This window comes from Dendropsophus ebraccatus, chromosome 10 (genome assembly GCF_027789765.1).
Source record: "Dendropsophus ebraccatus isolate aDenEbr1 chromosome 10, aDenEbr1.pat, whole genome shotgun sequence".
Classification (NCBI taxonomy): domain Eukaryota; kingdom Metazoa; phylum Chordata; class Amphibia; order Anura; family Hylidae; genus Dendropsophus; species Dendropsophus ebraccatus.
This window is the reverse complement of record NC_091463.1, coordinates 77,531,266-77,556,708: the sequence shown is the minus strand read 5'-3', so window position 1 is coordinate 77,556,708 and position 25,443 is coordinate 77,531,266. Positions and strand designations below refer to the sequence as shown.

At 43.3% G+C, this 25,443-nt stretch overlaps 1 protein-coding gene across 3 annotated transcripts in view; it reads right to left on the bottom strand.

Moving 5' to 3' along the window:
* NUMBL (NUMB like endocytic adaptor protein) overlaps positions 1-25,443 on the bottom strand; it is a 54,750-nt gene that overhangs the window by 18,376 nt on the left and 10,931 nt on the right. For 2 of the 3 annotated variants that reach the window (XR_011358680.1, XM_069943479.1), the window contains exon 1: positions 2,358-2,439. The gene's annotated coding sequence lies outside the window, so the exon portion shown is untranslated. Of the gene's footprint in view, positions 1-2,357; positions 2,502-25,443 lie in introns of those variants that run through there. The other variant, XM_069943481.1, reaches the window with a different exon arrangement.

Below are 25,443 nucleotides of genomic sequence, written 5' to 3'. Positions count from 1 at the left end.
CCTGACAGACCCCCACTGCTCAGGAAAAAAAAGGGGAGCCAGGAATAATAGGGCAGACAAGTCAGACGGATCCTTTTTTTTAGGAGATGGTTTTGTCTAGCGGGCAGCTAATTAGCTGTGGATTGGCAAAAAAAAGGGACGTTCTGTGGGTACGGGCTTTGTAGAACAGAATTCTATAGAAGACATTGTGGAGAAATAGATAGAGAATCCATTAGTCCCCTGCTCGAAGCTCGGACCCCCAAACACATTGTCCATACAGTTCTGTGCAGAGCCGGCATCTGCCCCCTTTAATGAGACGCATCACCGATTGTACGGCCCTGACGCCATATACGCTTGTGGCGTGGATAAAACAATATATCCTACACATCTGCTATATAGAAGCCACAAAGAAAGTGTTACAGACAAATACCCAAACAGCACAAATACATGACTATACATGGTGGGAACAAAATGGCCAGTTACAGAGGGTCCCTTCATCCCTGCTGGGTATTCACTTCATTCTGTTCACTTCAGCTGTTGAAGACTGTCCCTTCTGTACAGAGCTGCTGTCCCTGCCATGTACTGCACAACAAGGGCATAACCAGCAACGACTAGCGGAAATGCTTCCTTTAAGGCCTATTCTGCAACTGAAATACCGACTAAAGTTGTCATGACGGACGCAGTTAGCACAACCACAGTAACTAATAAATACATTGCTCTTCTTATACTTCTATAGGGATATATATAGGATAACATGTAATAATGATGTCACATGAGATCATCAGCGTGAGACATGTCACGGGGTACGAGGAACTGACCTGAGATGTACAGAGCCAGGCATACCTATAAGGGAAAGACTGGATGGGTTGTGTGGACAATCCGTAGCAGACACTTAGGACTGGCATACTGGGTGCACCAGAAGCTTAGTCACTTATGGAATATCTCTGGTAGCTCCTCATGGGCGGGGTTAACTACATACTTTGTATACCTTGACTCAATACCCAATAGTAAACCAGTTATCTAGTATGCTCTCTCTAGTTGTGGTAACTGCAAGGGCCCATTCACACTACGGAATCAGTGACAAAATTCTACTCTAAACCCCCGCCCGGGGACTCCGAGCCAAATCCTGCCTGCTATCTCTTTCAATGGGAGGCTTCATGCACGGAATTTCGGTGCCGATTCCATTGAGTGAACGGGCCCTAAGCTGGAATTATTATTTAAAAGGACTTTTATCCCTATCCCTACTTATCCCTTATGCACAGTTTAAGTGTCTGACTGCTGGGGGTCTGACCGCTGGGTCCTTCAGACACTTCAAGAACAGGGACCCGAGACTCCCAAAAGAATGGAACTGTGGGTTGTGAACGTACATGAATGTTCCATTGATTGTCTATGGAAGCTGACAGAGATAGTCGAGAACTGTACATGGCTAACTACAACAGCACCCATAGACAATGAGAGCAACCCCCTGACCTCTAAGCTATCTCCAGCAGGTCCTATAGACAATGACTAGGGCAGTGGTGCCTATGTGAGACCCACTAGCTTATTTCAATTGGAGACCGCAGGGGTCCCAGCAGTTGGACCTCCAGTGATCATTTATATTCTATCCTGTTGATAAAGGGATAAGTGTTAGGCTATGTCCACACTACGTAAAACTACGGCCGTAGTTCTCGCCGCAGAACTACGGCCGTAGTTTTGCAGTGTGGACAATGCCTTGTGTGCAATGGGATCCCGGCCGGAGCGTACACACATCGTATACGCTCCGCCCGGGATCTATGCGGCGCCGTAAAAAACTGACAGGTCAGTTTTCTGCGACCGGAATTCAGTGAATTCCGGCCGCAGAAAGACCTGTCAGTTCACAGAGTGAAGCAAGCGGCTCTGGACGCTCGCTTCACTGTGGGCTATGGGAAGCTCTCAGGGGGGCGCGCGCTGATGCGCCCGCATCAGAGCTCTGCGGCCGAAAGATCATCCGGCCAGAGACCGGCTGTTCCGTGACCCGGCCGGGGTCACAGAATGGCCGGTCTAATACGTAGTGTGAACATAGCCCTATAGTGTGGAATACCCCTTTAAATTAAAAGGGACATTTAGGATAACAAAAACATGGACGTTTTTCCCCCCCAGCATCTCTGTTATAACTCAAACCAATACTACACAACACCTGAGGACAGAAGTGGCGCTTGTTTTGCAAAAGAGTGGCTGTGTTTATTTTTTCAACTTGGATAATCCCTTTTAATATAAGGGATTTGGCCTTCCATACAAGAAACACTGACCTCTAACCGCTTTGAAATGTAAGACACGACAGTCATCTGCACAGAATGTTGGACCTTAAAAGCACATGGTATTAAAAGGCAGAGATTCCCTTTAAGGCCGTCTCTACTTACAGTGCTGGTGGGAGCGGCAGGGTGGTCCGATGTGGGCATCCAATAGTTAAATATCTCCTCCTGATCCCTCCCGAAAGTGCAGAGAGAACAGCCAGCGAGATGTTTGCCAGAGATAACCGTACAAAGGATATGATATAATAAGACCTGCAAAGAAAAAAAAAAGAAAAGAACGCCATTTAATATATGTTTCAAAATCAAGAACTCCTGTCGTTTTCCAAGATAAATGCCCTGAGCAGGATTCATATGACCTTTCTCTGGAATCAAAACTGAATATTTGTGTATTTCCAGTCCAATATTTCTCTCTGCACTATTAGAATACATTTTTCTTGTAACATAAAACTGCCTGCTTAGCTGTTTTCGCACAACCCTTGCATGCCATTAGAATGAATGAAGACTCTACGAGGAGACATCTCATTGATAGCATGCTCAGGGTGCATGTAGGCATCGCTCCCTCACTAGATTAGGTAGACCCAAAGGGCTGACAATGAAAGGTCATCCACAAGGCTGATAGAAGATGGGGAAGGTAGGCAAGAGGTCTGTGTCTACAAGTTGTATGATCAGGCGACTGTCCATCCAGTAAGCCATTGGTTCCCTTAGGTCCAGTGGCATCTGCCAGAATTGTCAGCTCTAGTATAATCCATAGTTTTCCGACACCAAATCCTGTAGGAAGAACAGCTCTAGAGCACAAACTGCTCCCCTATAAAGTTAAAGGGGTTGAAAACAATGTCTTTTTTTTAGCAACATTCCAGTCTATGGGCTTTGTCTGGTTTCACAGCTTAACTGCAATGCCAATACCAGTCCTTTCGATAACACTATGGTCGCAGAGTCATGAAAAAATTAGGGTCCTATTACACGGGGCCGATCATTTTAGTAAACAAGCGCAGATTCTAAATTGGTGCTCGTTTACAGGACTCATTAAGCGGCCCAATAAACGGGAAGTAAGGGCTGCATGGACATAGTTAGCGATGTCCATACAGCCCTTGCCCAAACACCTGAAATCTTACCTCTCCCCGCTCCCGGTCTTCTCTCCTGTGCTCCGCAGCTTCCCGTTCCTAATAGCAGTAGCGTCTGAGCGGACCGCCAGCTGACAGGCCACTCAGACGCTGCTGCTGCCGGGACCGGGAAGCTGTGGAGCACAGAAGACTGGGAGCAGGGAGAGGTAAGGTATCAGGTGTTTGGTCAGCCATTGGCCACGCATCACAACAATCGGATGATCGTTGTCTCTATTACACAGAGCAATAATCACTCTGTGTAAAAGGGCCCTTACATGGCTGAGATCCCAGGTTTCTCTGATCCCGACCACAGTTAGGAGAGGTTAATAGTGATTTGTTCTAAGAGCAGGAAAAAACACAGCCCTCCTCTGCTCCAGCTACATCCACAGACTGCTCTGCACTCCGTCAAGGTTAAAGCGTTAAACACTGTGAAGAATAAAGGTGGCGACTGGAAACAAGCCGTAATATTGGATTATTCCATGTTTTATAGGGATTTTCTTCCTCTTCCACCTAGAGACAGACACACCTAACCACAATGATTGATTGCTCTTACCATTAATAACATTGTCTATGATAACTCACATTCTGGTGCCAGTACTGTGATGGCCGCTGATACTATGTGCTTTGTTACCATCTATTTAAAGTCTTGAGAAAGAAAAAAAAAAGTGGGTGTGTGCCGGTTCCCCATGCTGGTTTCCTCTGTAAGTTATTTTTATTTTGGCCCAAGATCACTAAATCATGGGTCTCCAGTAAAACTCTCAGGGTCACCGCTTTTAAGTGTTCTCCATGTCTTATGCAATAACTAATGGCTGACATTATCACACGTATAGGGGTCGCTATCCACTTTACCCTAGATGGTAAATTATGATACATTCCCCATCACATTACTGTAGCATGACCAAACAGCTGTACCCATCAGAAGCCTGGAAAGTTTGGTGATATCCCCCATAGGTAATTAATGGCCCCGCCCTACTACAAGAAATCATATACCAGAGAATAGACCTCATAAAATGTGACAAACACAACCCACTGTAAACACTTTGCAGCATGTTTATTATGGGTTTTAAAAACTTCATGACTCATTTGACAAGGGGGCGTGACTCATAGAGACAAAGAGGTGTGGCTTAGCAGGAACTCCTGTGGCTTAAAATGTGACAAAGTACTCCAAGCAATAGTTGGTATAAACAGACTAAAGATGTGTCGCATGTATACAGGACAAGGCACTGGGAGTAAAGTGCCCCTGTGTTTCAGTGCAATCACTGGAGGGGGAGACATTGGATTAGCACACAGTGTGCATGACATCAGAAGGAGACAGCTCATTGAGAAAGCGTGTAAAGAGAATATAGGAAAACCACTCAATATATGCCAATAATAGTTGACTGCAGCAAAGGCTGCTCAATAATGGGAGGAAATGTCCCTTCCTTTTCCATTAAAGGGAACCTGTCACATTAAAAATACAGTCTAATCTTCCATCATCATGTTATAGAGCAGGAGGAGCTGAGCAGATTGATATATAGTATTATGGGAAACAACCCAGGATAACTTGTCATTTATCCATGTAAATTTCTGCTCATTCTTTGCTAAGTAGTCAAGTGGGCGGTGCTACTCTATGACTGACATCTCTGTATGCACACTTATACATAGATTTACTGTATAGCATAGTATAGCACAGTAGACTGCCCTTTCCCATACGTTAGGCCACTGCAAATATTATACACAATGTTTTCTGCTTTTGTTTTTTTTAAAAATTTTTAACATCCCAATAACAGGGAAAATAGTGACAACCTCTCACTCATACTCATACGTGTGGTTAGCACCATTGCATAATGAATAGTTGATAAAGTCTAGATGCTCTCTGAGCCATGAAGTGACTATTATATCCTTTATGTTGCACGAGTGGGTATATAAGTGGGTATTATTTATATACCGGACGTCCTCTTCGCTTTAGCAATTCTGCTGGCACATCTATACTACATATCAACACTGGCAGCGAAGTCCCAAACTATGGCACATGTGCTAATCCTGATACCTTTCACTAGACCTCAAGTCACTTAGGAACCCCAGAGCCCACCACAAAGGCCTGCATGATGACCGCAGTGCTGCTGGGATTAGCTACGGCTCCAAATCGCTTCTCTTTAGAGGCTTTAATGCCACATTTAAAGTCTGGCAGAGGGTGTAATGCCATAGACAGGCTGAAGAATTGTCTCATCCAGTGTGACCGGCGCCTGGAGAGGGTCTGATAAGTAAAACTGTACAGCCGGCCTGAGTACAGTTCATGATAATATGGGCAATCTAGGCTGTAATCTAGCTATTTCAAGGTTGGAGATAGAATCAGACCTGATGATAGAGTCACAACCATCTATATATACAGGGGGTCACCAGATCTAAAGAAGTATGGAGAGTATATCTATGGGGGAATGGCAGTACTCCTCTTGTAGAAGGATCTATGAGATCAGTGATTGTTTACATAGAGCATGGGGGCGTCTAAAAGGGACCTGGCTGGCATAAAAGTAATTAAAAAAAAAAAGTTATACTCACCTGCCCTGATTCCCCTTCATGTCCATTGCAATGGTGTTCCCAGCTGAGACCCTGGGCAGCTCATGGGCAGGTGAGTATAGTTTTTCACTCTCGTGCCAACTTGAACTCATACACATAAACTTTGTGGGGCGGACACCTCCTGTAAACATTAAGAGCACGGGCCTGTTTCTCAATATCATCTTTGATGCATGTGCACCTTTGGCTCCATTATTTCCTTTATCTCCCCTCCTTTTGCTCCATATAAATTCTCCCTATAACTCCTTTGCTAACTCTACATTAGTTCTGTATGTCAGCGTTTCCCAACCGGGGTGCCGCGGCACACTGGTGTGCCGTGAGAACCCGCCAGCTGTGCCGCGGGATCCCGGTCGGAAATTAGAAACTGTCCCTTTAATATCCCTAGAAGCTGCGGCCGCGCAGCTTCTAGGGATATGCCGATGGATTGATGTTCCGCCCGCTCACACAGTGAGCGGGCGAAACATTCAATCGCGCACAATGTCAGAGCAGGACCTGTCAGCGTCCTGCTCTGACATTGACTCCCATAGGCCGCGGCACTTCATGCCAGCAGCCTATGGGAGGCCGGGACGTGACCTCTCCGGCAGGCGTGATGATGTGACGTCATCACGCCTGCCGGAGGTTCAGTCGCCGCGGCTCACAGGACAGAGCCTGAAGAGGAGGGAGAACACACAGCGCCGATTAGGTGAGTATGATGGTTTGTTGTTTTGTTTTTTTTAAAACTATTGGTGCATATTCTCATACTGCAGGGGGCATTATATGGGGGCATACTGCAGGGGGCATTATATGGGGGCATACTGCAGGGGGCATACTGCAGGGGGCATACTGCAGGGGACATTAATATATGGGGGCATACTGCAGGGGGCATTAATATATGGGGGCATACTGCAGGGGGCATTATATGGGGGCATACTGCAGGGGGCATTATATGGGGGCATACTGCAGGGGGCATTATATGGGGCATACTGCAGGGGGCATTATATGGGGGCATACTGCAGGGGGCATTATATGGGGCATACTGCAGGGGGCATTAATATATGGGGGCATACTGCAGGGGGCATTATATGGGGGCATACTGCAGGGGGCATTATATGGGGCATACTGCAGGGGGCATTATATGGGGGCATACTGCAGAGGGCATTATTAATATATGGGGCATACTGCAGGGGGCATTATTAATATATGGGGGCATACTGCAGAGGGCATTATTATTATATGGGGCATACTGCAGAGGGCATTATTATTATATGGGGGCATACTGCAGGGGGCATTATTATTATATGGGGCATACTGCAGGGGGCATTATTATTATATGGGGCATACTGCAGGGGGCATTATTATTATATGGGGCATACTGCAGGGGGCATTATTATTATATGGGGCATACTGCAGGGGGCATTATTATTATTATATGGGGGCATACTGCAGGGGGCATTATTATTATATGGGGCATACTGCAGGGGGCATTATTATTATATGGGGCATACTGCAGGGGGCATTATTATTATTATATGGGGGCATACTGCAGGGGGCATTATTATTATATGGGGCATACTGCAAGTGGCATTATTACTGTATGAGGGCAAAGCAGGGGGTACTTGTACTCTGGCCTCATGGCCATAGTACTTCTCATTGTACCCCTTTATACTGCAGTTATATGAGCCACATAATTATCAGCACCATATACTGTGGCTATACAGTGCACATCACCACAGTATATGGTGCTGATAATTATGTGCTCATATACGTGGGACTGTATGTATGAGTTTTCATGGGACTGTTATATATATATATATATATATATATATATATATATATATATGGGAATACATGGCACTGTATGTATGAGGTTACATGGGATTGTATATATGAGGGGGTTATCCTTTTTTATTTCACTTTTTTTAAAATGAATAATTTATTGAAAGGATCTCTGCCCGGCATATGTCACTCTTGAGGGCTTAAAAAGCAGCTCTTGTGGTGATAAGAAGCTGATTTAAAACCCCCAAGAGTGAACTCCGTGAACTATATGTATAATATGTACTGTTTTAGTGTCATTTTGTGCCATTTTGGTTGGTGGTGTGCCCCGGGATCTTTTAAGTATAAAAAGTGTGCCGCGGCTCAAAAAAGGTTGAAAATCACTGCTGTATGTAACCTGGCTATCTCTCTACATCAGATCATAAGGTAGAAAAACTAAATATACTATAAACAAGCAAAGTTTTTATTTGTACAGTGAGATATCTTCAGATTCAAACCCCCTGCTTATAGTGATGCCTCTGGCATTGTATTTATAATGAGACTACAATACCAGATGTAACCTATGGACAAGTGTGGCGCTGTGTCCTGTAAAAATTAAACAGAACTGAATACTGTATCAGAAAATCATATATATATATATATATATATATATATATATATATATATATATATTTATGAATAGTTTCTGGATTTCTCTATAAGTGCATTTGCAAAGAATGAGCAATGACAGGTCCCCACCAATGGTTAGTTACAGACAGAGCTGCAGGGGGCAGTAATAAACAGAATCAATGAGGTTGCATCGAGGGGCCCTCTGCAGCACTGACTAAGGACATGATGCACTCATTGATTTTGACATAGGACGCTGTAAAAGTCACCTGTTCATAATATATCCATCCAATATGTCACCCCAACATAGGACGACACTGATCATAAATACTCACCTCCTTATATAGAGAACTGATGACTGATCCCAGGCCTCAGCTGTCAGCGAGATCCTGCTTCCCACATATCCTGGGAACACTGTCTCCTTGGAAATAGTTGCCAGGTTACCAGATTCTGACGGGATTAAGAATGGTGGAGACAGTGTTGCAGAGGTGAGTGCTTTCCTGTTATCGCTGACGACTGAGGATCCCGTAATTGGGGGCATTGTGGGGGGGGGGGGGACCCCTGAAGACTGCGGACCGAGCTAGGAGCATGGGGTGAGACAAGTGAGGCTGGAAGATGAATTATCCGTCATCTTCAGATCTGCGCGGAGTGAATAAGGCCAGGCTGGGGCACCTCTCTAAGGGTAGACTATAGCATAGGGCTCTGACAATTCTACTTTAATTGTAACCTAAAGCTATCAGGGTTATGACAAGGTTTCAGAAGTTGTATGACGAGGAGAAAACTATGGTCACATTCAGACAGGGCGAAAAACCGACACATCAATCAACAGTTCATTTGCAGGCGTAGGTGGATCAGTAAAAAAAAAAATAAAAAAATCTGTTGTCGCTTTTTTTTTTTCCCATTACCCCACATACGTATGTATACATACTGTATATTATATTATAGTATCTGAAATATGAGATTAGATTGCTACTTTAGAAATGACACCACATGATTTGTTATTGCAGCTCAGTCACTTGAATAGGGATGAGAGCTGCAATACCAAACACGGCAAACAGACAAGAGTGGCGCTGTTTCTAGAAAAAGAAGACCCTTTTGTGTTCTCATGGACAGCCCATTTGCCTATATCTGTTGACCAGGTACCTGCCCGCTATGTCAGAATTTGCATATAGCATGGGAGTTCATCAAAGTATGTTTTGGGGCATAACGGGCAGCTCCTTGATCCTTAGTCATCTACAGGAGGCTGGGTACAAGATTTTATCCAGACTACATAAGGTTCCCATTCGCCTCCATAAATGTCCTCTCAGTTTTCCCCTATGATTTCGAGAGGATGTGGAGAGTAGGGTACAATTCTACAAATACTGTTATTCCTTCCTGGAGGGAGCTTTGCAGATTCTCATGCATGTTCCCTGACTTTGCAATTTTTCTCTTCGCAGCCTTTTTGTTGTTACATCACTGCGACATCTCATACACAATTTATTATCCATCTATCCTGAGACACCGTCATTGCAGCCAGAGCCTGTATACCCATGCTATGGAGACATTCGATTCTGAAATGATGGATTCAGAAAGTTGGAGATCTAAGGAAAATTATCGCCATAAACGCCACGATCAATTTTCTCAGACCAGGTATTATTGGACTTCTGGATTTCGAAGAGTACAAATCAAGTAGTGGCGCAGTAGTCCCTCTGGCCTCCAACCTTAATAAAATTACCCCTTACCTCTTTCATTCTTCATCTTACTTGTTATCCTTCCACCCCTTTCTTCATTGCCCTCTTTGTTACCCATAAACCTTCTTCACTCTCTAGACTATATACATATTTACATACTCTTTGTAATGTTTTTTTTTTTTTTTTTAATTTCCTTTTTCACCCTGTGGAGTGTTGACAGTTTACTTGGAGCCCTTCTTGCTTGTCTCAGTTCCCTCATGGAGTAGAGGTTGTTTTTGTACTTCCTTTGAAAAATTCTAGAAATAAAGAAAGAATTAAAAAGTGTAATGCCTAATTTCTCCTGAGGTGGTGCTGCAGGAGAATTTAACACTTGCAGTAGGAGTCACTGGAGGACTGAGAGGCAGGACAGTCAGTGGCTAGATTATTGTTGAAAGCCCTTTCTGGCAAAAAAAAAAAAAAAGAATATCCACAGTGGACAAATATGAATCACTAGGGCCTTACTTACTGAAGTCAGAAAGCATGTAGATATATGTAGTATCTTACACAATACGGTTCCCTACCCTAAATCTTTTACTTTGGGAATTCATTGCAAATGTGTAGCTTTCACTGATACCAAACAGAATTAATCCAACACGTAACCCTATGGAGTTCATCCATCCATCACGTAACCCTACGGAATTCATCCCTCCAATATTTAACCCTATAGAATTCATCCCTCCAACATGTAACACTACAGAATTCATCCCTCCAACACATAACCCTACTGAATTCATCCCTCCAACACATAACCCTACGGAATTAATCCCTCCAACACGTAACCCTACTGAATTCATCCTTCCAACACATAACCCTACTGAATTCATCCTTCCAACACATAACCCTACGGAATTCATCCCTCCAACACGTAACCCTACTGAATTCATCCCTCAAACATGTAACCCTACGGAATTAATCCCTCCAACACGTAACCCTACGAAATTCGTCCCTCCAATACGTAACCCTACTGAATTCGTGCCTCCAATGTGTAACCCTACTGAATTCGTCCCTCAAACACGTAACCTAATGGAATCCATCCCTCCTACACTTAACCCTATGGAATTCATCCCTCCAACACTTAACCCTATGGAATATGTCCCTCCAATCCGTAACCCTACGAAATTCATCCCTTCAACACGCAACCCTACGGCATTTGTCCCTCCAACACGTAACCCTGCTGAATTCGTCCCTCCAACATGTAACCCTACAGAATTCATCCCTCTAACATGTAATCCTACATAATTCCTCCCTCCAACATTTAACCCTACATAGTTCAAGTTCATCCCTCCAACACGTAACCCAACGGAGTTGATCCCTCCAACATTTAACCCTACAGAATTCACCCCTTCAACAGTTAATCCTACAAAATTCATCCATCCAACACATAACCCTACGGAATTGATCCCTCCAATATTTAACCCTACGGAATTGGTCCCTCCAATATTTAACCCTACATAATTCCTCCCCCCAACAATTAATCAGATACTACTTAATTTTTATTTGCTATTAAAAAAAAACTGCATTGCAAATGTAAGCTGCAAAAAAAAAGAGCAGACTCTGCATTGTAAAGATGCAGGCCTACTGGGCCTAATAACAAATGCCGTCATGGCTTGAAGACAACATGCTGTTCCATGGTTGCTGGCTAAAGCAATATATCAGGTGTTTATTCCCAATGAATTATAGGAAAGGAGTCAAATATCTGTGACCAGACTTCACATAAATCAACCTTTAAAAGGGTTGTCCAGTTTGGACAACCCCATGTTGTTTTGTGGGATTCTGAAACGGAAACTCTCCAAGGGGGAGAAATCTTTGCTGCCTGGAGCCCCCAGATCAGCTGTTTGTAGAGGGGGGATCAGGTTTATATCAATTTTCTAATCTGTTTTGACTTAAAAATTTGTTATATTAAGTAAAAGTTGGTGTAAAATATTTGTGATTTTTTTGTTTTCCAAAAAACAATTATTTATAAACTTCTGTTGTTTTTTTTTTCATTTAAATCCCACTAATCTGAGGAGTCAAATATAGATTTACTACTACAACATTTTGGGATTTCTAGTTCTTGGCTGAGCTAAACCTTGACCTTAAATGGACCAGAAAATTCAATAATCCTGAATTTTTATAGTGTATTCCATTTCAGCAGACCCTGCAGTTTTTACTGTTACAGATTACTGTCTACTGTCTTCTTGATGTATAGCCCATCAAGAATTTAGCATAAGAAAGTAAATAATGTTTAAGGCACAAGACGAGTGGTGTCTTACAGATGGCCAGTGCAAGTCACTTAATTCTACCACACAAATAATTAATATAAATGACCTTTCACTCACAGGGGGGTAGCAGGGAATGACGGGGCATAGGCAGCGTGTGCCACAGACAATACCCATCTCCCTTCCTTTTATGTCACTTGAATAGTTCCAGCACGAGCGTCTGAATAGGACACAGATGCTGTGACAACAGTAATTCCTCCCCAAAACATCCCCCCTTCAACAACTAAAAGCTCATTTACTGCAGCCATAGGCCTTCCAGGGACACACTAGGCCTCAAAGAAGACTCAGGGTGGTTGCCGGGGAAGGCGTGACTGATGCCCCCCTTCCCCTCCATTGTGTATCCTCGTTTTAATTAAGGCCAAGAAAAGTCATACTTGGCAACAGCTGTGCATAGACAAGGGAGGTGTTGGAGAGAGATGGGACAAAGGATTGGGACAGCGGAGAGGGTATGGAAAGCAGCTGGGGAGTAACACAGACACAAAAAAAAATCAGGACAGCTGTTTGCTAGACTTTCCTCCCCCACCCCAGGTTAACAGATCACCAGCAGTTGGCAGGAGTGAGGCCGGGGGTTCAGGTTTTTATCGAACAGTCCTAAGAAAATCATCTAGACACAACTGCTGGACACTGAATACATGTCCAATCAAACATCCCAGCCTAGAGATGTAGAAAGAAAGAATTGAAAAGTTTAGTCAGCATTCATCCGCTCTGAATCTGAAGGACATATCAGGTAATTGTACATCACTATTTTTAGGCTTCTTATACTATAAATCGGGGATATTGGCAAGTTTTCTTCCAGGCTTTGGTCATGATAATCTTAAAATACATGGGCATATTAAGAATCCATTTCATCTCTATATTCTGTCTATAAATGAAAACTTATCAAATGCCATGTATGAGGATTTTAGGATAATGGAGGACCTTGTAGTGCACCCATTGCGGTTCCCCAAAAGCATATAGGTAATAGTTAACAACTGCAGTTATCTGAGTCTTTGAGTTATGAGCATGCCTTAGAGGGACAGCTAAAGGGAACCTTATGCAGTTTGGATAAAATCTTGTACCCAGCCTTCTGTAGATGACCGAGGATCTAGGAGCTGCCCGTTATGCCCGAAAACATACTTTGATGAACTTCCATGCTATTTGCAAATTCTGACATAGCAGGCAGGAAACCCCAACCACTGTATATCACAAATCTGAGCCTAACTATAACGCTGGCCAAGAATAATCCAATGCTTTACCTCGTCCTAGTGGTTCTCCAGGAGTTACAAGTTTTCAGGAGTTCCATCATGGTGAAAAAATTACAAATACATGATCTAAGGTGAGAAAACTCAAAGCTCTCAATGCTCAACAGCGTAACTGGAATGCATGAAAAATTGCAGATGGCCTATATATAATGTAATTTATGTAATTGGTCCATGGTGTCAACTTGAAGTGTAGAAGCCCTCCAGCAGTTATATAAACCTGTCCATCATGTGTAGAGTATTGTTCATTCTCGTGAAATTGAACTACAAATTTACAGTGCAGCAATAGGCAATCAGGTATGGAAACATATGTTGGACAGTGGTGGTGGTGGTAGTGGGGAAGGTGGTGGTAGCCGCAGTGATTGTGGTGCTGGTGGTGGTTGAGGGGTGGTTGGGGGTGGGGTAGTTTTTGGGGAAATTGTTTTCAAGGGCAAAATATACCATTCCAGCAAAAAGGTTTTTTTTTTTATAAAAATACTTCAACCCTGGTCTGAGCAGGTACGGTAAGAGCCAGGATCCTTGCAAAGGCAATATTGGTAAGGACTTTGCTTCCTTTCCCACGTGGAAATACAGGAATTAGAATTCTACTATTCTGGAGGAGGGGCCCACCCGGCAAAAGTCTGACTTAGACACTAGCTGCTAAACTTCATGGTCCTATATTTCCGGTTCATGAACTGAACATCTTGGTGACAAACACAAAAAATTATACAAACACTATAAAAGTCATTATATAATAAGAAACCATCAACCATTATGTCACCACTTCACATACAGATCATTCATTGTTTGTGTGACATCATTCAGCCATTCAGACTGACACTGTGGAAGACAAAAAAATGTACCAAAAGGGAGTGTAACTTCCTACCGAAATAATAAGCCCCCAACTTCCTTCCTCGATCACCATCATTCAGCGTCTTTAAGGGTGCGGACCCCCGAGACTGCTAGGGGAGACGTCAGGGAGGGTCTCTATTTTCACATCAACAAAAGGATTTCCTTCCGCAAGAGGAATAGGGAAATATATGGAATTCTGACCTCAGAGGAAAGAAGACAGGTCTGTTAACCTTTCGCATGCCAAGGATGGCTGCCGTCTAAAAGAATCTAGGAAACAGAGGCTTGAGAGGCACAGGGAAGAGAGTGGGGTAAGGGGTAAGGTCTACCAAGAATTATTCATGAAATAAATCCTGGTAATTGTAATAAATTAAACATATGTCAAATTACACGACCACAGGCGATAAATGATGATTTGCCATCTTGAACACCACCAACCTGAAAGTTTTTTCTTTTTATAGAGTGATATGGAAGCCATAAGAGTAAAAAAACATGGCATTATCCAATGTTTGCCATATTGTAAAACTACTTCATTGGAGCAATTGGTTAAAGGCATGAATATACCATTCCGTGACATACGGAGTTCCTATAGGTGTGTAATATAAGGGACTCTGTATTTTCCAACCTCATGTTATATGCTGTGATGTAGCCTTAGGACTATCTGACACAAACAAAGCAAACCTCTTAGCTCCATTATTACAACCCTACATTACAAACCCTACAAACATGTGACATCTAGTCGGGAGTCACAGGGCAGAAGACTCTTTTGAGCAATTATTTACCATATTGTAAATCCATAGCAACAAAGACTATAACAAAACCCTGTCCATGAAAGCTGGAAGATACCGAGGAAACTCCTTACATTTGTAAGATCTTGTAACCTGATCATGAACTTCTGTTCGGAGTGATTCATGCAACAATTATCCTACAACTCCTCCTCGCCCTTTGTATTCTCCCGAGGGAAATTGCTATTTTGATGCTTTGGTGTGAACAGCAAGAAAAATAAGCAGTGCAATATCTCTCAGATGGGAAATGTTTAATTAAACTCAATTATAGACCTGCTGGGGAAGACGCAGAAGATCTGGAAAAAGCTCCATGTTGTATAGTATTCTTCACCATGGAAGACGCCTCCTGAGAGTAACAGTAATAGAGTAATAGTGATCGTAACGGTATAGTCTCAGCTATTTGTACTGTACCTTTGACCACTCATTGGATTTAAAAGAGAAAGTGGTAATCCTATACTTGAGCATTGGTTTACCCAATTATATCCCAACCCGGTCACAAAAACAACTAAAGTCTAAAGGAGTCTCATCCAGACTTGAAAACCATTGTTGTTTATTCTTGACTGCATGTGTCTCCTGCCATACAGTGAACTGGCGACCCTCTAAATCAGGGATGGGGAACCTTCAGCCCTCCAGCTGTTGCAAAACTCCAATTTCCATCATGCCTGGGCAGCCAAAGGAGAAGTGGCAGATGCATCTGGGTCTGATGTCCGAGAGGTCCCCAAGAAAAGTAAACCAGTGTTATAACTGGCACAGATGGAAGCCCTATTACAGACTGCGCATTGGGCTCCTGAAGCTTCATGTTCCCCTCTTTAAGTTGGCCATACACAACATAACCATCTCATAAACATACACATCTGTCAGGAAACAAACGTGGAAATTTTACACTGGATCTACAGACAATGCAATATATAGGGCACGCAGGCTACAATTCATGTCCTTTGATGTACGCCTTCCTCATGTCAGGTCCACATATGTCCATTCATTCTATGCAACAAGATGGCTGCATCGCATTCAGCTTCTCCTCAAGTATTCCATAGGCTGACATGGTGCTGGACAGGTCACCAGACGGATAATCACTGCATGCAATGTTTTTGATCCAAATCAACCATGCTGGAGGGTAAGGGCCCTACTATAGGCCCTGGACTGTCAGGTCCTCACTCGTTCCCCAATCTCCTCTCGAGCTGGGAGGAGCAAGGAAGGGGAGGCGGAGGGAGCAGCTTCCTGGATGATCTTTAGATTGACCGGGTGGCCCATAGAAGATAGCGGCAGTCTGCTGCCACTACACGGATTGATGGCCAGCAGACTGTTGCTATTGTTGATGTTTTAATCAAACATGTTTTAAGACAATAATTACAGTTAATAGAACCTCAGGAAATCCTAGGTTCGATCGAACTCGAACATTCACGAACCTGCTGCATTTGATTGCTGAAGCCTTCCCGCTCCATGGGAAAGGAGGAGAATGCCCAGGTACTGTCTGGAATTCCAGGATTCAGCCTAGGTAACAGACTGAATCCTGAATTCCAGGCAGTATCCGGGCACTCTCCTCCTTCCCCATGGACCAGGAAGGCTTCCGAAATCAAATGCGGCAAGTTCGTGAATATTCGAGTTCGATCGAACCTAGGATTTCCCGAGGTTCGATCAACTCTAACAACGATCAGCTGACATTGTGCATGTTGGCTGATCGTTGCCTTTTAACATGACCTATTACCCCAAATGATTTTGGTAATCTGCCGGTTGATAATAGTTTGGTGTAATAGGACCCTTACTAGATGCTAGATCGAGATAAACATGTATGAACCCAGCCTCAGCAGATCATTTGCGCAAAAAAAATGGCCATGCAATGGCCTAAAATGTTTCCTATAATAGTAATATTATATAATAGTTAAGTATATGCGAAAGGTAAAAAAAACCAACTATAAACCCAACAATTGTCCTGACAGCGATTACTGATCACCTATTCTTTTAGCAGATCCGCTGTATTTTCAGGCCAGTGAAACCAATTTTTAGAGCAGATGGGAAGGCTCGCAACAGTACATTTATTTATTTTTTTCCAGATTATTACCTTTGCTCGGCCAGACTTTGTATGAGTGCACAGTGACATATTAATGGTTTATTATTTCCGGTATCTGCAGCGACGGATTAATCTGTCAATCAGCATCCGCAGCACTTACAAAAAGGAGAAAAATACTCTTGAACAGCTCCTCCCCCCCGTATGCCCTTCAAGCACCTGCATTTCAGGAGGAGAACCGTAAAACCATACAGCCTGATCAGCGTAAGAAGGAGCATCTTGTAGGCTACAGAACTTCCATATTGATTCTTTTACGCCATGCGATAAGTTGAGTTGAGGACAAGCTTTTATGTATTCCATATTATACTCCACATACATGGGAAACATACACTGAAGCTGCAGGGCTTTCCATAGACTGTGCTGAGAAACCAGCGGGCACGAGATATGAAAATATTCTTTATGTATTGGTAATTCATGGTTTCATTCATTCACCCACTCATTATTCATAGCCCCCAATTATATGGTAATGAGCGTGCTCAAAATGTATGAATGGAGGAGAGGCTGAATGAATGACGGAAAAATACATGAGCAATAAAAGCATATGGAGAGACAAGGAGAATGGGCTTGGTCTGGTGAGGAAGCTGAAGAGGACGGTGATGCGTAGAAAAAAAAAGCAAGCGGCCTAATCGTACGCATTCATCTAACAGAAGAGCCGGAGGGGCTATTCATGAAAACAGAGCAAGTATGGCAGAAAATATGGTGATTATATAATGTGTTGTATTCAAAATGTTCCCTATAATTTTAGCAGGTGAAATGCGAATAATACTGCAGCATATTCCACTGCTTCGCTTATTGACTCACGTAGAGGCAAAATTCAGAAATTTTTATTATATTTTGTAGAAGTCAGATATCCCTCGAATTTCACCATAGAAGGAACACTTATCCTCTAAACCAGGGATGGAGAGCCTTCGGCCCTCCCGCTGTTGCCAAACTACAATCAATTTCCAATCTGCAATAAATCCACAATCCACAGTATCTTTCCACTAGGTGGGACTTTAGAGAACTTGATGTTTCAAAACAGAAGCCAAGGTCATGGACATAAAGTACAAGGTTTGCAGGCCTAGTGACTAGAATGGGCCCTCAAAGGTGCCCATCTCCTCCGAGGATTGGTGTGCACTGTCAGAGATGGGAAGGAGGAGAACAATGACATCTTGGAAAGCTTTTTATGTTGTAAACTAAGCAATGTTGTTACTCACCTCACCTATTTCCAGTGCTGCAATGCCCCCCGACAGCTTTGTTCAGTTACTAAGAAACTAGACGCCTCCTCCCACTGTGACAATGCTGTTCACACCACAGCAACCCCCGGCAGTGATGAGTTGACAAGGTGTTTGCACCGGATGACGTCAGGGTTTGCTGCTTATATAAAACTTACTCTATATATCCCAGTTTGTACATACCTTTCCTGGCTCCTGTACAGTATGTTGCTTTTGTATTGTATTGTTCCTGATCCTGACCTTGGATTGTTTGCCTGTTACCCCTTGTCTGACTTCTTACCCTTGCCTATGTTCCTGACTACACTCACATATTGTCTTCTGGCCTGTTTCAACCTCATTTCTATTCTAGTGACAACCCCTGGCTACGGTCCTGACTATGCTACGGTCACCAACCTATGAATATTCTAGGGAACATGGCCTGAGGGTCGTCATGCAGAAAAGTCCAAATTTCCCTGCAGGGGTTTAAAGGTGAAAATCAGGGATCCTTTGGATATCGCAGAGCCAGGTGGATTATGGCTTACAGAATCCACATTTCTGGTATGTGAATGTAATACATAAAAGCTTTTGAAGGAAACTCTATTTTTTATTTAAAAAATTTATTTAAAGGGAACCTGTCACCCCCTGTGACGGGGCAGAGCCCGGACAACCCCCCGCTAGAGACCCTTATACTTACCTTGGTGCACTTAGTCCTGCTCCTGCCACCGAGCTATCACCGTCGGAAGTCCGGCGCGCAGTCGTCAGAAATTAGTCCGACGGTCTATGGGCATCGGACTCATCTCTGATGCGCGCGTGCCGGGCTTTCGACGGTGATGGCTCGGCGTCGGAAGCGGCTCCAGAAGCAGGACTAAGTGCACCAGGGTAAGTATAAGGGTCTCTAGCGGGGGGTTGGCCGGGCTCTGCCCCGGCACAGGGAGTGACAGGTTCCCTTTAAAATATACTCCAACAAAAAAGATAAAAATATGGATGAGCTGGTACAAGAGGTCTGTCGATTTATGAAAGCCGTCAGTCGGGAAATTGATTAGAAGTAAGAACTTAGCTCTCCCTGTGCCCTCGGTGAGCAGCAGGGCCGACTCAGGGGAAAAGGCTTGTCCTGGTTGATGGACTGGCCGCTCAGCCAATCAGTGACTGGAGCGGAGTCCCGCCCCAGTCACAACCTGGCTGAGCGGCCAGTCCATCAGCCAGGTTACGACATGTCCGAAAATCCCGGAGCTCGGCAGGGCTCACAAGGCCAGTCCCAACACTCACTGCAGACACCGGGACAAGTTAGTACTTGTAATAAATTTCCCCCCTGCTGGCTGCCGGATTTTATAAATCGCTGGGCTTCTCCGTTACGGATGAAAATCTTGGAAATTCAATAAAGTTAAAAGTTAAAAACAAGGAGAGGAGCAAGAGACCAAAGACACCCATCATATCACTCACTGAAGAAGTGGTTCATCTTAATGGCAAACAGTTTGTATTATAGAAATCTATCAAAGATATTTACAAGACCTAGGTAGAAATTTAGCCTTGGTACCGAGAACATGACTATAGGAAACAACAGGAAAGACTGGCAAACAATAGATGTTCTCGGAAAGATAAGAAGACACCATATTCAGGGAACTATAGTCTCCAAAGGCATTGTCAGAGTTGCCATTTAATACTAGTAAAGTATAAAATATACATGCCATACAGTAAAATGACTAAGGCTAACATCTGTTTCCAGGCTTTTATTCTAACCGATTTACACAGGAAGAAAAAGAGAACCTCATGGACGCAATTGACTCTTACTGTAAAAAAAAATGGAACGTCAAGTTTATGTCCTTATTAGAGATGAGCGCAACTCAAGCATGCTCGCATCCGATCGACTCCCTAAGGCTGAATCCAACTTCTTCAGCCACCGATATTCAAATGCCGAACGATCGGACTCAAGCATGCTCGAGCTGTGCACATCTCTAGTCCTCTTACTTATTAAGCTTTCTTCACATTGCTGTTTTGCACTGCAGTAGGGTGGTAGCGAGAATAGTGAAGCTATAAGACTAGATTCACACTGGTGTCATGGTTTTATCACTAACTGAAGCCATGATCCGTCATATGAAGCCTCGGTGGTTGACCCCATTGGTCATTGGCCACCACTAATGAATTGCTGCACGCTCTGGTTCAGACAGACCCGAGTTGCTCGAGTTCCGCTCATCTCTAATTTCGATAAATGTTGGTAATATCAGTTTACAGGTAAAATTATTCCAGTATACGCCAGTTTCATTTCGAGATTCTTAACTATGTGATTCACAGACCCCACTGGAAAAAAACAGACGTGAGCCGCACATGTAAGTAACATGTAAGGACGGAACGGCTTTATAACAAGGAAGGCAATCAATCAAGGGATTCTGTTACTGGAAATGGAGGGTTACATTTTCCATCCTCCTCCTCCTCCTTTACTGAATAGATTTCTTGAACATCGCAGGTTTCCATGACTCTGGATCAATAGAACATAGGCTTGTGTTACGGGTTGACTTGTAATGCTTTCCTTGACAATAGAAATTTCAGATAATATACATACACATCACATAAATAATGTAAGGGATGACCTACTGGAGCATATCAGACAAGTCGCCTACATGACAGCATGAGCCAATAAATACAAGTCGGGAAATTGGGTAATCATGACCAAAAATCATTGTATTCTCTATAATGTACAATGGATATTCCCTGGTTTCCTCCCAAATGTACAGGTGTCGCGGATGGTTATGACCAGCTATGTACAATGCTGTGGAATAAGTTTGCAATATATAAATAAAAGACCTGAACGTTAAGCATTTGATTCCCCCCAGCTGCAGAAGTTGGATGCAAACCTAGGGCTGCGAGGAAAACATGGATATAGCCTATGGCCTATGCAGAGTGTTCAGATTTGGAGAATGTTGCCGAACCTAAACAGTTTGACAGATACGCTCAGCACAGGAGACCAGGAGACCTTCACCCGGAGACTTTTTTTTTTTTTTCAAAACAAATTTTTATTGTGATCATATTTTTCGCTTTATAAGACGCACTTTTGCAAGTGTTACTAACCAGCAAGGGGAGAGAGCTGTGTGCACAGATATGGAAGAAGACAAGTGACAGACACTAAATTAGCCCATCAACCAATCAGTGACTGCAGCAGTGTCCTGCCTCTTCTGTCTCCTGTGATTATACGCCGGAACCAACGTGCTTCAATGCAGTCTCTATGGAAGCACGTGACTTCCGGCGTTCAATCACAGGACAGAGAAGAGGAGTCACTGCAGAGGCTGAGGCGCGCCGGATTTGAACGGCGCCGCAGGCCCGGAACGAAGTCGCGCCACGGGCCACCGATCACCGGCGGTGAGTATACATGCCAGGGCCTACTGGGGGGGCCAATAATAATTTTTTGTGAACTGTTTTTTTTTAAGCTTATTATTTTTCTCCCTGCCCCGAACTTTTCAAATATCGACTGACTTCTCCTTTAACCCCCAATGAACTGTAGGGGAGTAAATGGGAAGAATTAATTCTTTCCATATAACCTCCGACATCTCGATGAGGGTTAACTCCCTGGCACCATTGCTCCCAGAACAACCTGATACAGAGGGCCACCGATACCAAATTGCAGTTTATGAATTTGGTATCAGTATATGCAGTAAATGGGTGAAAGTATCACTTTAAACTTTTTTTAAAGGCAAAATTGACTTCTGAGCTATTCATAGGATCGCTCATTAGTCACTGATTGGTGGGGTACAAGCACCTGCGCCAATCAGATGTTTGGTTTTGCACCACTCAGTTTTTCTCCATTCATTGTATAGAGGTGGCGACCTCTACCTATAGCTCAGCTCCTATTAACTTAAATGGGAGCTGAGCTGCAGTTATGCATCGCCACCGCCTAGTAATGAATGGTGTTGTGTGGCATCAAACAGCTTTTTCCTATTTTCCTAGTGCATCTTATTATCAGACACATCTTATGAAGCAAACAATGCAGTATATTAGAAGAATCATCTCTGTGACACCAAATCAGCTGCATTCCTGTCCACAGGTATTGTGTGGTAGTGCCGCTCCATTCATTCACATCATTGGAGCTCAGGTGCAATACCATCCATAACCTCTGTAAGGATGTGGCACTGTTTCTGAAATAATACTGACACGTAGTTCTGATATTGTATAATCCCTTTAACATTCTTAATGGATATTGTAATGATGTACAAGAGATCTTCAAGTAAAGTACCAGACACGAGCAATGAACAAGAGTGGGGCTGTTTCTGGAACAAAACAAACATAATTTTCATAGTAATCTTCAGGTCGTGGTGTTTAGTCCTTCAGAACGTAATATACTACAGCACAGCAAGTAATCAAATAGCCCTTCATTCCCTAAGCTAAACCTGAAGGATCTGCAATGTCTGCCGTCTGTAGCGGCTTCTAACCGGCTTGGAGTGACTTCTAGGAGAGGCATAAATCCGGCTCTTGCCTGGAGCATATCCTCAGTCACACTCTCATTCCATGTAACTGATGTGATTAGCGCAACAATATGAACATAAATCAGGCCTGGTTTGTGTCTGTACATCAAGTGGCATGGCTGCACAGAACAGCAGGTACCTGCTAGGCTACTGCCGGCCTGCAACGTCTATGGACCCTATCACACGTGATGATTTTTGTGCGGAAAATTGTTATATAGTTCAGATTTAAACAATAATTTAAACGATAATCGAAAAATTGTTTGAGTGGCGTTGATCGTTGATTTAGATCTGATCCTAAAATCATCGGTAATCGTTGGCTGTAATTCCGCATTCGTTCACTAATCATTCAGTGTAATTGCACGATCGTAACTAACAACTATCGTTCTGTGTAATATGGTGAACGATTTCAGGTTAACAATAAACAATCTCGCTTGCAATCGTTTATCGTTGGTCCTTAAAACTCGCTTTGTCTAATAGGACCCTAAAGCCTGTATTACACGTAGCGATTATCGTTTAAAGATTCGCTATAACGATCAATTGCTAATGAAAACTAGCGATTTTGTAGCGAACGATTCTAAGGTTATTACGTTCACCGATTACTATAATGAACGATCATTTTAAGGCCATTATATGGTCACTAATCGATCCTGAGGACAACCCACACAACATGTTTTATCTGCGAACGACTTATTACAGATATGCGAACGATCGGGGAACTACCAACGATAATTTTTAAACATGTTGAAAAACAAAATTTAACGATTTTCTGCTCGTCGTTTGATACCTGGGTGTTATTACACGGACAGATAATCGCTCATTTTCGATCATTATGATGAATGTTAAACATTAATTGCTCTGTATAATAGGGGCTTAGGTTGCACTCATCTCTAATAGGGAGCAACACTCACTAACAAAAAAAATATACAGTATAATGCACTCAGATAGAAATATCAGATTGCTGCAAACTCCCACACATATGTAAAATTACAGGGGTGCTCTGAAAAGCCACTGGGTCTTGCCACTGTAAAAGTGATTCTCCCACTATCCTATAAACATATCTCAGAGGCTACTTTTGGGTAGGGTTCCTCGTGGTGACAGATAACTGACCGGTTGACATGCCACTAGGATGCATTTAAAGACACTTTACCCAGTTGACAGACTTTCTGACTTTGCGTAATACTCCCCTTACCGATGCCCTTCCACTGGTCTCTGTATATCCAGCTCTAGCGATATAGTGTCATTACAGTGTGTGACAATCCCTGTGTGTGACATATCGCCGCAACAGCAGTCATGTGCCAACACATCATGTAAGACACCAGTAAACATGTCTATGGTGAGAAACAGCGAAGCGCTGGTACGGGAGCAGGAGGGTTGTGATAAGGTGAGTATTAACTCCTTTAGTTATACTATAACATTGTCAGCTGTGTGTAAGATATTTCATTGGGGCTGGAAAACCCACTTTAAACATAATGGGTGAGATTTATCAAACATGGTGTAAAGTGAAACTGGCTCAGTTGCCCCTAGCAACCAATCAGATTCCACCTTTCATTTTCCAAAGAGTCTGTGAGGAATGAAAGGTGGAATCTGATAGGTTGCTAGGGGCAACTGAGCCAGTTTCACTTTACACCATGTTTGATAAATCTCCCCTTTAGAGCATATCCACAGGATAGGCCATAAGTTCTTGAAAGACGTATATCCTAGCTCTGGGACACTGACCTATTAAAAGAACGGAAGTCTGGTGACCCTGGGTTCACTTAGTTACAGCTTCCACTGTCTCCTTGCCTGCGTTTTTCAAAACTTCCCATAGATTTCAATGAAGGGGGTTCGGCAACATTCTAATACCAGATCTCTGTTTACCGTCAGTGAACTGGAACTTCCAGAGGCTGAAAATCTAATCCCGATTACTTCTCACAGCTTAGCACTGCTGTTGTGGCTCTCCAGCTGTTGCAAGACTACAACTCCCATGATGCACTTCCAGCCAACAGCTTTTAGAGCATCATGGGTATTGTTAATTTACAACCACTGGAGAGCCACAGGTTGGAGAACACTGGCTTAGAGTATGTTCTGCAAAGTCGTCTAGTTGGATCATGGCTATAGAGACTGGGATTTTTATTTGGACCGCTAACTATTTTGACGAATATGCTGGAAGGAAAGATAGACTTCCAGAAAAGTTACAAAGTGTTCTTATATGGACAAAGAAAGCTTGATGGTTAGAACCAGAGGAAACCTACCAAGATCCTGGTATATCCTGCCATGTTCATCTAGGGTTATTTGGGCACCATCAGACACCAGGGCCCAGGTGTGACTATTACTTCTGCACTTCCTAAATCAGCGATCCCAAACCAGTGGCTCTCCAGCTCTTGCAAAACTACAACTCCCATCATGCCCAGACATCCTTCAGAGCAATACTCCTGGCTGGAATTTACAAAATAGTGGGAACATAACCAACTGAACATAACCAATGGTCAGGTTGTGCGTTGAACCAATCTTTACCATTGGCAGGGATGTGGAACCTGAGGCCTTTGAGCGGTTGCAAAACTACAACTCCCATCATGCCTGGACATGTATATATATAGTCGGACGAGGCGGCACTCCAATTTAAAGTGAAAAAAAGTGATTTTATTCACCCATCAATGTGCAACGTTTCGATCTC